This window comes from Lemur catta, chromosome 27, assembly GCF_020740605.2.
Source record: "Lemur catta isolate mLemCat1 chromosome 27, mLemCat1.pri, whole genome shotgun sequence".
Classification (NCBI taxonomy): Eukaryota; Metazoa; Chordata; class Mammalia; order Primates; family Lemuridae; genus Lemur; species Lemur catta.
This window is the reverse complement of record NC_059154.1, coordinates 795,454-810,482: the sequence shown is the minus strand read 5'-3', so window position 1 is coordinate 810,482 and position 15,029 is coordinate 795,454. Positions and strand designations below refer to the sequence as shown.

The 15,029-nt window shown below is 55.0% G+C and overlaps 2 non-coding genes and 4 pseudogenes across 2 annotated transcripts; all 6 read right to left on the bottom strand.

Moving 5' to 3' along the window:
• Positions 1-875: 875 nt before the first annotated feature.
• LOC123627816 lies at positions 876-994 on the bottom strand (annotated as a pseudogene).
• Positions 995-4,421: 3,427 nt separating this feature from the next.
• LOC123627943 lies at positions 4,422-4,540 on the bottom strand. The gene has a single exon (XR_006731551.1). It is a non-coding gene; the product is annotated as a 5S ribosomal RNA (ribosomal RNA).
• A 1,193-nt stretch (positions 4,541-5,733) lies between these two features.
• Positions 5,734-5,852, bottom strand: LOC123627815 (annotated as a pseudogene).
• Positions 5,853-9,279: 3,427 nt separating this feature from the next.
• LOC123627941 lies at positions 9,280-9,398 on the bottom strand. Its single transcript, XR_006731550.1, has one exon. It is a non-coding gene; the product is annotated as a 5S ribosomal RNA (ribosomal RNA).
• A 1,197-nt stretch (positions 9,399-10,595) lies between these two features.
• LOC123627814 lies at positions 10,596-10,714 on the bottom strand (annotated as a pseudogene).
• Positions 10,715-14,142: 3,428 nt separating this feature from the next.
• LOC123627848 lies at positions 14,143-14,263 on the bottom strand (annotated as a pseudogene).
• Positions 14,264-15,029: the final 766 nt, after the last annotated feature.

Genomic DNA, 15,029 nt, shown 5'->3' with positions numbered 1-15,029 from the left:
CACGGTGGGGAGGGGCTTTGGGGCGGGGCCGGGAGGAGGAGGCAGGGCCGCGCCTGCCGCTGGTCCGTCACCCGGAGGTCCTGAAGATCTGCAGTGTCCCCCCCCCCACCCCGCCACCCCCACCCCCGTCTGGGGAGGACCGTTCTGCCCCGATTCCCCTCAGGGCCTGCGTGTGGCAGCAGCCCCCGCGCGGGGGCGGGGGGCTGCGCGGGGGGCCGGAGCCGGCTATCCTGTGGCCCGGTGGGGTGGGGTTTGGGGTGTGTAGCCAGGGGTCCAGGGGCCGGTGGGTGGTTTGGGTTTGGGTGCGTGCGCTCCGTGTGCTGTTGTGTGTCCTCTCTGCCCAGGGGGCCAGCGAGTCGCCCTGTGCGGCGCGCCGGTGTGTCTCTCGGAGCCCCGTCGGCGGCGAGGAGCCCGCCCGGCGTGAGGCCCGGGCCCGAGGCCCGGGTGTGCGGCGGAGAGAAAGTGCACGGTGGGCCGGGTGTCCGGGGGCCCAGGACACGGTTTGCCGCCCTGGGCTGTCCCGCGCCGGGTGTACGCGATGTCCCGGAGTGCGGGGCGGCGGGTGCGGGGTCCGGGGGAGAGGAGACCCGGCGGCACTTAGGGATCCCGCCGCCCGGCCCCGGCCCGGTGTGGGGCCCAGGGTTGGGGCTCCGCTGCCGGCCCAACGGAACGCCTGGGACGCTCTGCCGCTGCCGCCACCTGGCGGTGGTGCTGCAGCGGGGGAGAGGGGAGGAAGCCCCGGGCGGGGGGCAGCGGGTCGCGCCGAGGGGGGGGAGGGGCCGGGGCCCGAGGGCGAAAGTGGGGGCGGGCGCAGAAGGCGAGGGGGGGCCCCCCACCCCCGACCCCCCGGCGGGCGGGACAAAAGAAGAAGCAAAAGCCTACAGCACCCGGTATTCCCAGGCGGTCTCCCATCCAAGTACTAACCGGGCCCGACCCTGCTTAGCTTCCCAGACCAGACGAGATCGGGCACGTTCAGGGTGCTATGGCCCTAGACGGCAGCGGCCGTCCCCGGACGCCTCGAGAGGCCCAGCTGCTACGCGGCCCTCCCGGCCCAGCGCCCCCCACCCGACCCCGCGCCCTCCTGCTGCCCAGTAGCCTTCAGAGCCTCGCTCTCTAGCTGCTACATACACACCAAACACTCAACACTTTGCCACAAACACATACACCTATGACAACAAAAATCAAGCACTCAATAGCACATCTATTCAAAGCACGGAGGACACAAACGGGAGGACAACGTGTGACTTGTCAGATTCTACAGACGTCAGGAGCCCACATGAAGGCTCAGGGAAATATTCCAAAGGAGTGTGACGTGGCTCACAGCTCCTTGGACATGAGCAGACTGGCTTCGGCGGACGGCAGCTCTTACATTTTCACAGTGGAGCAGCCGGAAAAGTAGAAAGTTCCTTCCTCGCCTTTCCTACTTCATGCAGTGGGAACCAGTCCACGGTTCTATGGTGCATGGCTACGATTATTCTGTGGGATCCTGCAAAGAAGAAATGCTGTTGGCGTCTTTGGGGACTGGGAATTTGGGTGTGAGAGGAAGAGGTGAAATCGATCAAGTCATGTAAAAAAACTCTCAGTTCTCAGTTTGAACTTGGATTATCAGTGGAAACTCAATGTGTTTTCCTGTATTTTTTTTTTCTTTTCTTCCTTTATTTTTTTTTTTTTTCCCCATGGAAAGTGCCGAGACATAGGTGCGAACTCAACAGTAGGGCATTTCACCAGCATCTAGATCGTGGTCTCTGCCAACCATCGTTACTAAACGGTCCTAAGACTTACTGGAGACATAGGCTGACTTGAAGTCTGGGGCGGGAAACGGACGCTTCTTATCCTGGGAAGCGTGGATGCTATGATATCCAACAGGACGAGGGTCACGTCAAAAGACACAGGAACCAGAATGAGTAGACTCCCGATTGCCAGACACCGGACGGTTTGATCGCCAGTAAGTCTAATAATTGCAAGATATTGAAACACATTAAATACGTTTAAATCCGGGATGAAACCCCTCACAATGCAAAAATAACTCGGGTCACTGCGGACAGCGGTAGGAAACAAAGGGAAACGGTGACAACCGGGGCTGCCCCCGACTAGTCGCGATGTATGGACACTCTTTCAAAAGACATCTCAACCCCTCACAAGGTATGGACTGTATTTGGACTCGATTCAAAGAAACTGGAATGAGCGTGTGTGTCTCAGGGAAACGCAAACATTGAGTACTTGCTGTTATCTCTAACACGGTGAAATTTTTACATGGACTAATGTGGCTGTGAGTACACTGAAAGAGGGAAGAAAGCCTCTACCTTTGATAGAAACATATTGACTTTTTATCGATGGAGGGATATTATTAAGGGGATCATGAACTTAAGGTAGGAGGGGTATAAAGGAAACAAGATCTGGCCAGGGGTTGGTGATTTCTTGAGTCAGAGGAGTGCGAGAGTATTCTACTATTCTTTCCGATTTTGCTTCTATTTCAAATTTTCCATAATGAAACGTTTCCAAGGATACCATGAACAGGGTCAAAAACAAGCTGCAAACAGGACAAGGTATCTGTTGCACATATAATTGGCAAAATATTACTGTTACAGGATATCTACGTTTAATATGCTTAATACGCCTTTGGCCCCGTGTCCTCATTATTAGTCAAGGAAATACAGAATAAAAAATGAAGCCAGATATAGTTTCCAACTCACCAGATTGAGGAAACTTAAGAAACTGATCACTGTGTTGGCTTTGAGGAAAACTCTTGCACACACCCTGCTGATATGGGAGGCGAAATTATAGAACCATTTGGAAAGCAATGTAGCATAAATGGATATGAATAAACGCTGGCATAATTCAGGAGCAAGCATATTCTCTGAGTAGCACGTACCAGAGAGAAGATAGGGCACATGTGACCAGGAAGCATCTAGGGTAATCCTCACGGGAGCCCCTTGTACACGGACCTAGTCAAAGATCGCATAAAGATACTTCGACTGATTCGTGCAGTGCCATTCTCTAGCAGCGCTGATGAACTGCAGCTTCCTGTGTAAGCGAGGAGTATTCTCCAAACAGAAGGTTTCCCCTGGCACACAAGTTGCCCAGAAGGAATCCAGAATGGTTCCACATGTATTCTATAAACTGTGAAATTAACAAACTACCTCAATGAGATAGTCCTATAACAGAGAGCAAAAACTTTCAAAGGAAAAGCAAGGAAAAGGATGACAGTCGAGATGGGATTTGTTTGGGAGAAGCGTTTTTGTGGTTCCACGCCTTGGGACAAAGATACACAGCGGCTTCCCACATATGCATCAACTCCCATTTTTATAAGGTGAGTGGAGGGGTTTTGGTACGGTTAATTCGATTTAATATAATAGTCATAATGATAATCATGATCATGATCATCATTCTTTAACATATCCCTTTCCCAAATTAAAAGAAAAAGAGAAAGAAGCAGATAGTAAGTTTCTAGTTATAAACCCTGTTTAAATGGGATTATTTATTAATGTGGGGGAAATGATTAGTTTGGGGACTCTGTGTCCGTCTATCGAGGACTACGGGGTAGCCTCTCCATCGATTGGAGCCATCATGTACGTTTTTGCTAAGTTTTCCATCTAAGTTGGCACCTTTGCCCCGTAGGTGCTGTGTGGATTTTCTGTGACTTTGAATGTTATCCTTTTCAAGAATTGCATTCATTATTGTGTATTTGCGAGGAAATAAGAAATATCGAAACTATCGATCGAATGTTGATTTCATCTAGAGCTATCTTGCTGGACTCACCTAGGATTTCTACAGGTCTCCCGCGCATAGGGGCAAACATTCTCTTTTGAGAACCGTAGGAGGTGAGGAAAATGAAGAAAGGTGATTTTCCTTTCCCATATATTGTTAGTGTTTTCCCTTGTTGTAGTATGTTTTTGGAGCGTCTCTTGCAGTATCGAACAGAAGGATTTCCTATCGACACCCTGGTCTTGCTCGTGACTGTCCAAAGAATGCTTCTACTTCTTAATCCTTCAGAATATGTTCTAAAGATTTAGACGTTTGAAAAGTGTTTCTAGATGTCTTCGCCTCTGGATTCCTGAATTATGTTACCGTGAACGAATAGCCAGCTGTTTAGATTCTCTTCTTCTGCATATGTGGATAGGGTCCAATTTTTCCTGTCCTAGGGTGGTAACGTGGTCATCTCCTTGGACAACTTTAGACTGTGTCCTGAATTCAGAGCCGGTCGGTCAGAAGTTCCGGAGGCCCGGACCTGCGGCAGGTGTGTGAGGGGCGACAGCCTCGGGGACTGAGCCTCCACATCTCCAATCTGACCCTGTCTCCAGGGGCCACGGGGCAGGGTCCGGGCCGGCCGGGGGCGGAGCCGGGCCGGGCGCGGAGGGCGAAGGCCCCCCCCTCCCCTTCCCAGCCCAGGGGGGCGGGACAGAAAAAGAAGCAGAGCAAAAAGCCTACGGCACCCGGGATTCCCAGGCGGTCTCCCATCCAAGTACTAACCGGGCCCGACCCTGCTTAGCTTCCGAGGTGAGACGAGATCGGGCGCGTTCAGGGCGGTCTGGCCGTAGACGAGGGCGGCCGCCCCCGGACGCCTCAAGAGGCCGATCTGCTGCGACGCGTCCCTCCCTGCGCAGTCGGGTCCCTCCCGCCGCCCTGGCCCTTCGCTAGCCCACCTGCCCTTATCGGGGTGGGGGTGGGGGGCCAGGCGGAGCCTGACGGGTCTCGCGCGCGCACCCCCCCACCCCCACCCAAACCACGGACGCACCGCCGTCCCACACCCCGAGGAGCAGACCCACGGGCACGCGCGCAGGGACAGGCTTCCACGCGTGGGGGCGGAGGGCCGGAGCCGGAGAGTGCGCGAGAGAGGGCCCTCCGCCGGCCCACGCGAGGGCACGGTGGGGAGGGGCTTTGGGGCGGGGCCGGGAGGAGGAGGCAGGGCCGCGCCTGCCGCTGGTCCGTCACCCGGAGGTCCTGAAGATCTGCAGTGTCCCCCCCCCACCCCGCCACCCCACCCCCGTCTGGGGAGGACCGTTCTGCCCCGATTCCCCTCAGGGCCTGCGTGTGGCAGCAGCCCCCGCGCGGGGGCGGGGGGCTGCGCGGGGGGCCGGAGCCGGCTATCCTGTGGCCCGGTGGGGTGGGGTTTGGGGTGTGTAGCCAGGGGTCCAGGGGCCGGTGGGTGGTTTGGGTTTGGGTGCGTGCGCTCCGTGTGCTGTTGTGTGTCCTCTCTGCCCAGGGGGCCAGCGAGTCGCCCTGTGCGGCGCGCCGGTGTGTCTCTCGGAGCCCCGTCGGCGGCGAGGAGCCCGCCCGGCGTGAGGCCCGGGCCCGAGGCCCGGGTGTGCGGCGGAGAGAAAGTGCACGGTGGGCCGGGTGTCCGGGGGCCCAGGACACGGTTTGCCGCCCTGGGCTGTCCCGCGCCGGGTGTACGCGATGTCCCGGAGTGCGGGGCGGCGGGTGCGGGGTCCGGGGGAGAGGAGACCCGGCGGCACTTAGGGATCCCGCCGCCCGGCCCCGGCCCGGTGTGGGGCCCAGGGTTGGGGCTCCGCTGCCGGCCCAACGGAACGCCTGGGACGCTCTGCCGCTGCCGCCACCTGGCGGTGGTGCTGCAGCGGGGGAGAGGGGAGGAAGCCCCGGGCGGGGGCAGCGGGTCGCGCCGAGGGGGGGGAGGGGCCGGGGCCCGAGGGCGAAAGTGGGGGCGGGCGCAGAAGGCGAGGGGGGGCCCCCCACCCCCGACCCCCCGGCGGGCGGGACAAAAGAAGAAGCAAAAGCCTACAGCACCCGGTATTCCCAGGCGGTCTCCCATCCAAGTACTAACCGGGCCCGACCCTGCTTAGCTTCCCAGACCAGACGAGATCGGGCACGTTCAGGGTGCTATGGCCCTAGACGGCAGCGGCCGTCCCCGGACGCCTCGAGAGGCCCAGCTGCTACGCGGCCCTCCCGGCCCAGCGCCCCCCACCCGACCCCGCGCCCTCCTGCTGCCCAGTAGCCTTCAGAGCCTCGCTCTCTAGCTGCTACATACACACCAAACACTCAACACTTTGCCACAAACACATACACCTATGACAACAAAAATCAAGCACTCAATAGCACATCTATTCAAAGCACGGAGGACACAAACGGGAGGACAACGTGTGACTTGTCAGATTCTACAGACGTCAGGAGCCCACATGAAGGCTCAGGGAAATATTCCAAAGGAGTGTGACGTGGCTCACAGCTCCTTGGACATGAGCAGACTGGCTTCGGCGGACGGCAGCTCTTACATTTTCACAGTGGAGCAGCCGGAAAAGTAGAAAGTTCCTTCCTCGCCTTTCCTACTTCATGCAGTGGGAACCAGTCCACGGTTCTATGGTGCATGGCTACGATTATTCTGTGGGATCCTGCAAAGAAGAAATGCTGTTGGCGTCTTTGGGGACTGGGAATTTGGGTGTGAGAGGAAGAGGTGAAATCGATCAAGTCATGTAAAAAAACTCTCAGTTCTCAGTTTGAACTTGGATTATCAGTGGAAACTCAATGTGTTTTCCTGTATTTTTTTTGTCTTTTCTTCCTTTATTTTTTTTTTTTTTCCCCATGGAAAGTGCCGAGACATAGGTGCGAACTCAACAGTAGGGCATTTCACCAGCATCTAGATCGTGGTCTCTGCCAACCATCGTTACTAAACGGTCCTAAGACTTACTGGAGACATAGGCTGACTTGAAGTCTGGGGCGGGAAACGGACGCTTCTTATCCTGGGAAGCGTGGATGCTATGATATCCAACAGGACGAGGGTCACGTCAAAAGACACAGGAACCAGAATGAGTAGACTCCCGATTGCCAGACACCGGACGGTTTGATCGCCAGTAAGTCTAATAATTGCAAGATATTGAAACACATTAAATACGTTTAAATCCGGGATGAAACCCCTCACAATGCAAAAATAACTCGGGTCACTGCGGACAGCGGTAGGAAACAAAGGGAAACGGTGACAACCGGGGCTGCCCCCGACTAGTCGCGATGTATGGACACTCTTTCAAAAGACATCTCAACCCCTCACAAGGTATGGACTGTATTTGGACTCGATTCAAAGAAACTGGAATGAGCGTGTGTGTCTCAGGGAAACGCAAACATTGAGTACTTGCTGTTATCTCTAACACGGTGAAATTTTTACATGGACTAATGTGGCTGTGAGTACACTGAAAGAGGGAAGAAAGCCTCTACCTTTGATAGAAACATATTGACTTTTTATCGATGGAGGGATATTATTAAGGGGATCATGAACTTAAGGTAGGAGGGGTATAAAGGAAACAAGATCTGGCCAGGGGTTGGTGATTTCTTGAGTCAGAGGAGTGCGAGAGTATTCTACTATTCTTTCCGATTTTGCTTCTATTTCAAATTTTCCATAATGAAACGTTTCCAAGGATACCATGAACAGGGTCAAAAACAAGCTGCAAACAGGACAAGGTATCTGTTGCACATATAATTGGCAAAATATTACTGTTACAGGATATCTACGTTTAATATGCTTAATACGCCTTTGGCCCCGTGTCCTCATTATTAGTCAAGGAAATACAGAATAAAAAATGAAGCCAGATATAGTTTCCAACTCACCAGATTGAGGAAACTTAAGAAACTGATCACTGTGTTGGCTTTGAGGAAAACTCTTGCACACACCCTGCTGATATGGGAGGCGAAATTATAGAACCATTTGGAAAGCAATGTAGCATAAATGGATATGAATAAACGCTGGCATAATTCAGGAGCAAGCATATTCTCTGAGTAGCACGTACCAGAGAGAAGATAGGGCACATGTGACCAGGAAGCATCTAGGGTAATCCTCACGGGAGCCCCTTGTACACGGACCTAGTCAAAGATCGCATAAAGATACTTCGACTGATTCGTGCAGTGCCATTCTCTAGCAGCGCTGATGAACTGCAGCTTCCTGTGTAAGCGAGGAGTATTCTCCAAACAGAAGGTTTCCCCTGGCACACAAGTTGCCCAGAAGGAATCCAGAATGGTTCCACATGTATTCTATAAACTGTGAAATTAACAAACTACCTCAATGAGATAGTCCTATAACAGAGAGCAAAAACTTTCAAAGGAAAAGCAAGGAAAAGGATGACAGTCGAGATGGGATTTGTTTGGGAGAAGCGTTTTTGTGGTTCCACGCCTTGGGACAAAGATACACAGCGGCTTCCCACATATGCATCAACTCCCATTTTTATAAGGTGAGTGGAGGGGTTTTGGTACGGTTAATTCGATTTAATATAATAGTCATAATGATAATCATGATCATGATCATCATTCTTTAACATATCCCTTTCCCAAATTAAAAGAAAAAGAGAAAGAAGCAGATAGTAAGTTTCTAGTTATAAACCCTGTTTAAATGGGATTATTTATTAATGTGGGGGAAATGATTAGTTTGGGGACTCTGTGTCCGTCTATCGAGGACTACGGGGTAGCCTCTCCATCGATTGGAGCCATCATGTACGTTTTTGCTAAGTTTTCCATCTAAGTTGGCACCTTTGCCCCGTAGGTGCTGTGTGGATTTTCTGTGACTTTGAATGTTATCCTTTTCAAGAATTGCATTCATTATTGTGTATTTGCGAGGAAATAAGAAATATCGAAACTATCGATCGAATGTTGATTTCATCTAGAGCTATCTTGCTGGACTCACCTAGGATTTCTACAGGTCTCCCGCGCATAGGGGCAAACATTCTCTTTTGAGAACCGTAGGAGGTGAGGAAAATGAAGAAAGGTGATTTTCCTTTCCCATATATTGTTAGTGTTTTCCCTTGTTGTAGTATGTTTTTGGAGCATCTCTTGCAGTATCGAACAGAAGGATTTCCTATCGACACCCTGGTCTTGCTCGTGACTGTCCAAAGAATGCTTCTACTTCTTAATCCTTCAGAATATGTTCTAAAGATTTAGACGTTTGAAAAGTGTTTCTAGATGTCTTCGCCTCTGGATTCCTGAATTATGTTACCGTGAACGAATAGCCAGCTGTTTAGATTCTCTTCTTCTGCATATGTGGATAGGGTCCAATTTTTCCTGTCCTAGGGTGGTAACGTGGTCATCTCCTTGGACAACTTTAGACTGTGTCCTGAATTCAGAGCCGGTCGGTCAGAAGTTCCGGAGGCCCGGACCTGCGGCAGGTGTGTGAGGGGCGACAGCCTCGGGGACTGAGCCTCCACATCTCCAATCTGACCCTGTCTCCAGGGGCCACGGGGCAGGGTCCGGGCCGGCCGGGGGCGGAGCCGGGCCGGGCGCGGAGGGCGAAGGCCCCCCCCTCCCCTTCCCAGCCCAGGGGGGCGGGACAGAAAAAGAAGCAGAGCAAAAAGCCTACGGCACCCGGGATTCCCAGGCGGTCTCCCATCCAAGTACTAACCGGGCCCGACCCTGCTTAGCTTCCGAGGTGAGACGAGATCGGGCGCGTTCAGGGCGGTCTGGCCGTAGACGAGGGCGGCCGCCCCCGGACGCCTCAAGAGGCCGATCTGCTGCGACGCGTCCCTCCCTGCGCAGTCGGGTCCCTCCCGCCGCCCTGGCCCTTCGCTAGCCCACCTGCCCTTATCGGGGTGGGGGTGGGGGGCCAGGCGGAGCCTGACGGGTCTCGCGCGCGCACCCCCCCACCCCCACCCAAACCACGGAAGCACCGCCGTCCCACACCCCGAGGAGCAGACCCACGGGCACGCGCGCAGGGACAGGCTTCCACGCGTGGGGGCGGAGGGCCGGAGCCGGAGAGTGCGCGAGAGAGGGCCCTCCGCCGGCCCACGCGAGGGCACGGTGGGGAGGGGCTTTGGGGCGGGGCCGGGAGGAGGAGGCAGGGCCGCGCCTGCCGCTGGTCCGTCACCCGGAGGTCCTGAAGATCTGCAGTGTCCCCCCCCCCACCCCGCCACCCCACCCCCGTCTGGGGAGGACCGTTCTGCCCCGATTCCCCTCAGGGCCTGCGTGTGGCAGCAGCCCCCGCGCGGGGGCGGGGGGGCTGCGCGGGGGGCCGGAGCCGGCTATCCTGTGGCCCGGTGGGGTGGGGTTTGGGGTGTGTAGCCAGGGGTCCAGGGGCCGGTGGGTGGTTTGGGTTTGGGTGCGTGCGCTCCGTGTGCTGTTGTGTGTCCTCTCTGCCCAGGGGGCCAGCGAGTCGCCCTGTGCGGCGCGCCGGTGTGTCTCTCGGAGCCCCGTCGGCGGCGAGGAGCCCGCCCGGCGTGAGGCCCGGGCCCGAGGCCCGGGTGTGCGGCGGAGAGAAAGTGCACGGTGGGCCGGGTGTCCGGGGGCCCAGGACACGGTTTGCCGCCCTGGGCTGTCCCGCGCCGGGTGTACGCGATGTCCCGGAGTGCGGGGCGGCGGGTGCGGGGTCCGGGGGAGAGGAGACCCGGCGGCACTTAGGGATCCCGCCGCCCGGCCCCGGCCCGGTGTGGGGCCCAGGGTTGGGGCTCCGCTGCCGGCCCAACGGAACGCCTGGGACGCTCTGCCGCTGCCGCCACCTGGCGGTGGTGCTGCAGCGGGGGAGAGGGGAGGAAGCCCCGGGCGGGGGGCAGCGGGTCGCGCCGAGGGGGGGGAGGGGCCGGGGCCCGAGGGCGAAAGTGGGGGCGGGCGCAGAAGGCGAGGGGGGGCCCCCCCACCCCCGACCCCCCGGCGGGCGGGACAAAAGAAGAAGCAAAAGCCTACAGCACCCGGTATTCCCAGGCGGTCTCCCATCCAAGTACTAACCGGGCCCGACCCTGCTTAGCTTCCCAGACCAGACGAGATCGGGCACGTTCAGGGTGCTATGGCCCTAGACGGCAGCGGCCGTCCCCGGACGCCTCGAGAGGCCCAGCTGCTACGCGGCCCTCCCGGCCCAGCGCCCCCCACCCGACCCCGCGCCCTCCTGCTGCCCAGTAGCCTTCAGAGCCTCGCTCTCTAGCTGCTACATACACACCAAACACTCAACACTTTGCCACAAACACATACACCTATGACAACAAAAATCAAGCACTCAATAGCACATCTATTCAAAGCACGGAGGACACAAACGGGAGGACAACGTGTGACTTGTCAGATTCTACAGACGTCAGGAGCCCACATGAAGGCTCAGGGAAATATTCCAAAGGAGTGTGACGTGGCTCACAGCTCCTTGGACATGAGCAGACTGGCTTCGGCGGACGGCAGCTCTTACATTTTCACAGTGGAGCAGCCGGAAAAGTAGAAAGTTCCTTCCTCGCCTTTCCTACTTCATGCAGTGGGAACCAGTCCACGGTTCTATGGTGCATGGCTACGATTATTCTGTGGGATCCTGCAAAGAAGAAATGCTGTTGGCGTCTTTGGGGACTGGGAATTTGGGTGTGAGAGGAAGAGGTGAAATCGATCAAGTCATGTAAAAAAACTCTCAGTTCTCAGTTTGAACTTGGATTATCAGTGGAAACTCAATGTGTTTTCCTGTATTTTTTTTTTCTTTTCTTCCTTTATTTATTTTTTTTTTTCCCCATGGAAAGTGCCGAGACATAGGTGCGAACTCAACAGTAGGGCATTTCACCAGCATCTAGATCGTGGTCTCTGCCAACCATCGTTACTAAACGGTCCTAAGACTTACTGGAGACATAGGCTGACTTGAAGTCTGGGGCGGGAAACGGACGCTTCTTATCCTGGGAAGCGTGGATGCTATGATATCCAACAGGACGAGGGTCACGTCAAAAGACACAGGAACCAGAATGAGTAGACTCCCGATTGCCAGACACCGGACGGTTTGATCGCCAGTAAGTCTAATAATTGCAAGATATTGAAACACATTAAATACGTTTAAATCCGCGATGAAACCCCTCACAATGCAAAAATAACTCGGGTCACTGCGGACAGCGGTAGGAAACAAAGGGAAACGGTGACAACCGGGGCTGCCCCCGACTAGTCGCGATGTATGGACACTCTTTCAAAAGACATCTCAACCCCTCACAAGGTATGGACTGTATTTGGACTCGATTCAAAGAAACTGGAATGAGCGTGTGTGTCTCAGGGAAACGCAAACATTGAGTACTTGCTGTTATCTCTAACACGGTGAAATTTTTACATGGACTAATGTGGCTGTGAGTACACTGAAAGAGGGAAGAAAGCCTCTACCTTTGATAGAAACATATTGACTTTTTATCGATGGAGGGATATTATTAAGGGGATCATGAACTTAAGGTAGGAGGGGTATAAAGGAAACAAGATCTGGCCAGGGGTTGGTGATTTCTTGAGTCAGAGGAGTGCGAGAGTATTCTACTATTCTTTCCGATTTTGCTTCTATTTCAAATTTTCCATAATGAAACGTTTCCAAGGATACCATGAACAGGGTCAAAAACAAGCTGCAAACAGGACAAGGTATCTGTTGCACATATAATTGGCAAAATATTACTGTTACAGGATATCTACGTTTAATATGCTTAATACGCCTTTGGCCCCGTGTCCTCATTATTAGTCAAGGAAATACAGAATAAAAAATGAAGCCAGATATAGTTTCCAACTCACCAGATTGAGGAAACTTAAGAAACTGATCACTGTGTTGGCTTTGAGGAAAACTCTTGCACACACCCTGCTGATATGGGAGGCGAAATTATAGAACCATTTGGAAAGCAATGTAGCATAAATGGATATGAATAAACGCTGGCATAATTCAGGAGCAAGCATATTCTCTGAGTAGCACGTACCAGAGAGAAGATAGGGCACATGTGACCAGGAAGCATCTAGGGTAATCCTCACGGGAGCCCCTTGTACACGGACCTAGTCAAAGATCGCATAAAGATACTTCGACTGATTCGTGCAGTGCCATTCTCTAGCAGCGCTGATGAACTGCAGCTTCCTGTGTAAGCGAGGAGTATTCTCCAAACAGAAGGTTTCCCCTGGCACACAAGTTGCCCAGAAGGAATCCAGAATGGTTCCACATGTATTCTATAAACTGTGAAATTAACAAACTACCTCAATGAGATAGTCCTATAACAGAGAGCAAAAACTTTCAAAGGAAAAGCAAGGAAAAGGATGACAGTCGAGATGGGATTTGTTTGGGAGAAGCGTTTTTGTGGTTCCACGCCTTGGGACAAAGATACACAGCGGCTTCCCACATATGCATCAACTCCCATTTTTATAAGGTGAGTGGAGGGGTTTTGGTACGGTTAATTCGATTTAATATAATAGTCATAATGATAATCATGATCATGATCATCATTCTTTAACATATCCCTTTCCCAAATTAAAAGAAAAAGAGAAAGAAGCAGATAGTAAGTTTCTAGTTATAAACCCTGTTTAAATGGGATTATTTATTAATGTGGGGGAAATGATTAGTTTGGGGACTCTGTGTCCGTCTATCGAGGACTACGGGGTAGCCTCTCCATCGATTGGAGCCATCATGTACGTTTTTGCTAAGTTTTCCATCTAAGTTGGCACCTTTGCCCCGTAGGTGCTGTGTGGATTTTCTGTGACTTTGAATGTTATCCTTTTCAAGAATTGCATTCATTATTGTGTATTTGCGAGGAAATAAGAAATATCGAAACTATCGATCGAATGTTGATTTCATCTAGAGCTATCTTGCTGGACTCACCTAGGATTTCTACAGGTCTCCCGCGCATAGGGGCAAACATTCTCTTTTGAGAACCGTAGGAGGTGAGGAAAATGAAGAAAGGTGATTTTCCTTTCCCATATATTGTTAGTGTTTTCCCTTGTTGTAGTATGTTTTTGGAGCATCTCTTGCAGTATCGAACAGAAGGATTTCCTATCGACACCCTGGTCTTGCTCGTGACTGTCCAAAGAATGCTTCTACTTCTTAATCCTTCAGAATATGTTCTAAAGATTTAGACGTTTGAAAAGTGTTTCTAGATGTCTTCGCCTCTGGATTCCTGAATTATGTTACCGTGAACGAATAGCCAGCTGTTTAGATTCTCTTCTTCTGCATATGTGGATAGGGTCCAATTTTTCCTGTCCTAGGGTGGTAACGTGGTCATCTCCTTGGACAACTTTAGACTGTGTCCTGAATTCAGAGCCGGTCGGTCAGAAGTTCCGGAGGCCCGGGCCTGCGGCAGGTGTGTGAGGGGCGGCAGCCTCGGGGACTGAGCCTCCACATCTGCAATCTGACCCTCTCTCCAGGGGCCACGGGGCGGGGTCCGGGCCGGCCGGGGGCGGGAGCCGGGGCGGGCGCGGAGGGCGAAGGCCCCCCCTCCCCTTCCCAGCCCAGGGGGGCGGGGCAGAAAGAGAGGCAGAGCAAAAAGCCTAGGGCTTTCCCGGGATTCCCAGGCGGTCTCCCATCCAAGTACTAACCGGGCCCGACCCTGCTTAGCTTCCGAGGTGAGACGAGATCGGGCGCGTTCAGGGCGGTCTGGCCGTAGACGAGGGCGGCCGCCCCCGGACGCCTCAAGAGGCCGATCTGCTGCGACGCGTCCCTCCCTGCGCAGTCGGGTCCCTCCCGCCGCCCTGGCCCTTCGCTAGCCCACCTGCCCTTATCGGGGTGGGGGTGGGGGGCCAGGCGGAGCCTGACGGGTCTCGCGCGCGCACCCCCCCACCCCCACCCAAACCACGGACGCACCGCCGTCCCACACCCCGAGGAGCAGACCCACGGGCACGCGCGCAGGGACAGGCTTCCACGCGTGGGGGCGGAGGGCCGGAGCCGGAGAGTGCGCGAGAGAGGGCCCTCCGCCGGCCCACGCGAGGGCACGGTGGGGAGGGGCTTTGGGGCGGGGCCGGGAGGAGGAGGCAGGGCCGCGCCTGCCGCTGGTCCGTCACCCGGAGGTCCTGAAGATCTGCAGTGTCCCCCCCCCCACCCCGCCACCCCACCCCCGTCTGGGGAGGACCGTTCTGCCCCGATTCCCCTCAGGGCCTGCGTGTGGCAGCAGCCCCCGCGCGGGGGCGGGGGGCTGCGCGGGGGGCCGGAGCCGGCTATCCTGTGGCCCGGTGGGGTGGGGTTTGGGGTGTGTAGCCAGGGGTCCAGGGGCCGGTGGGTGGTTTGGGTTTGGGTGCGTGCGCTCCGTGTGCTGTTGTGTGTCCTCTCTGCCCAGGGGGCCAGCGAGTCGCCCTGTGCGGCGCGCCGGTGTGTCTCTCGGAGCCCCGTCGGCGGCGAGGAGCCCGCCCGGCGTGAGGCCCGGGCCCGAGGCCCGGGT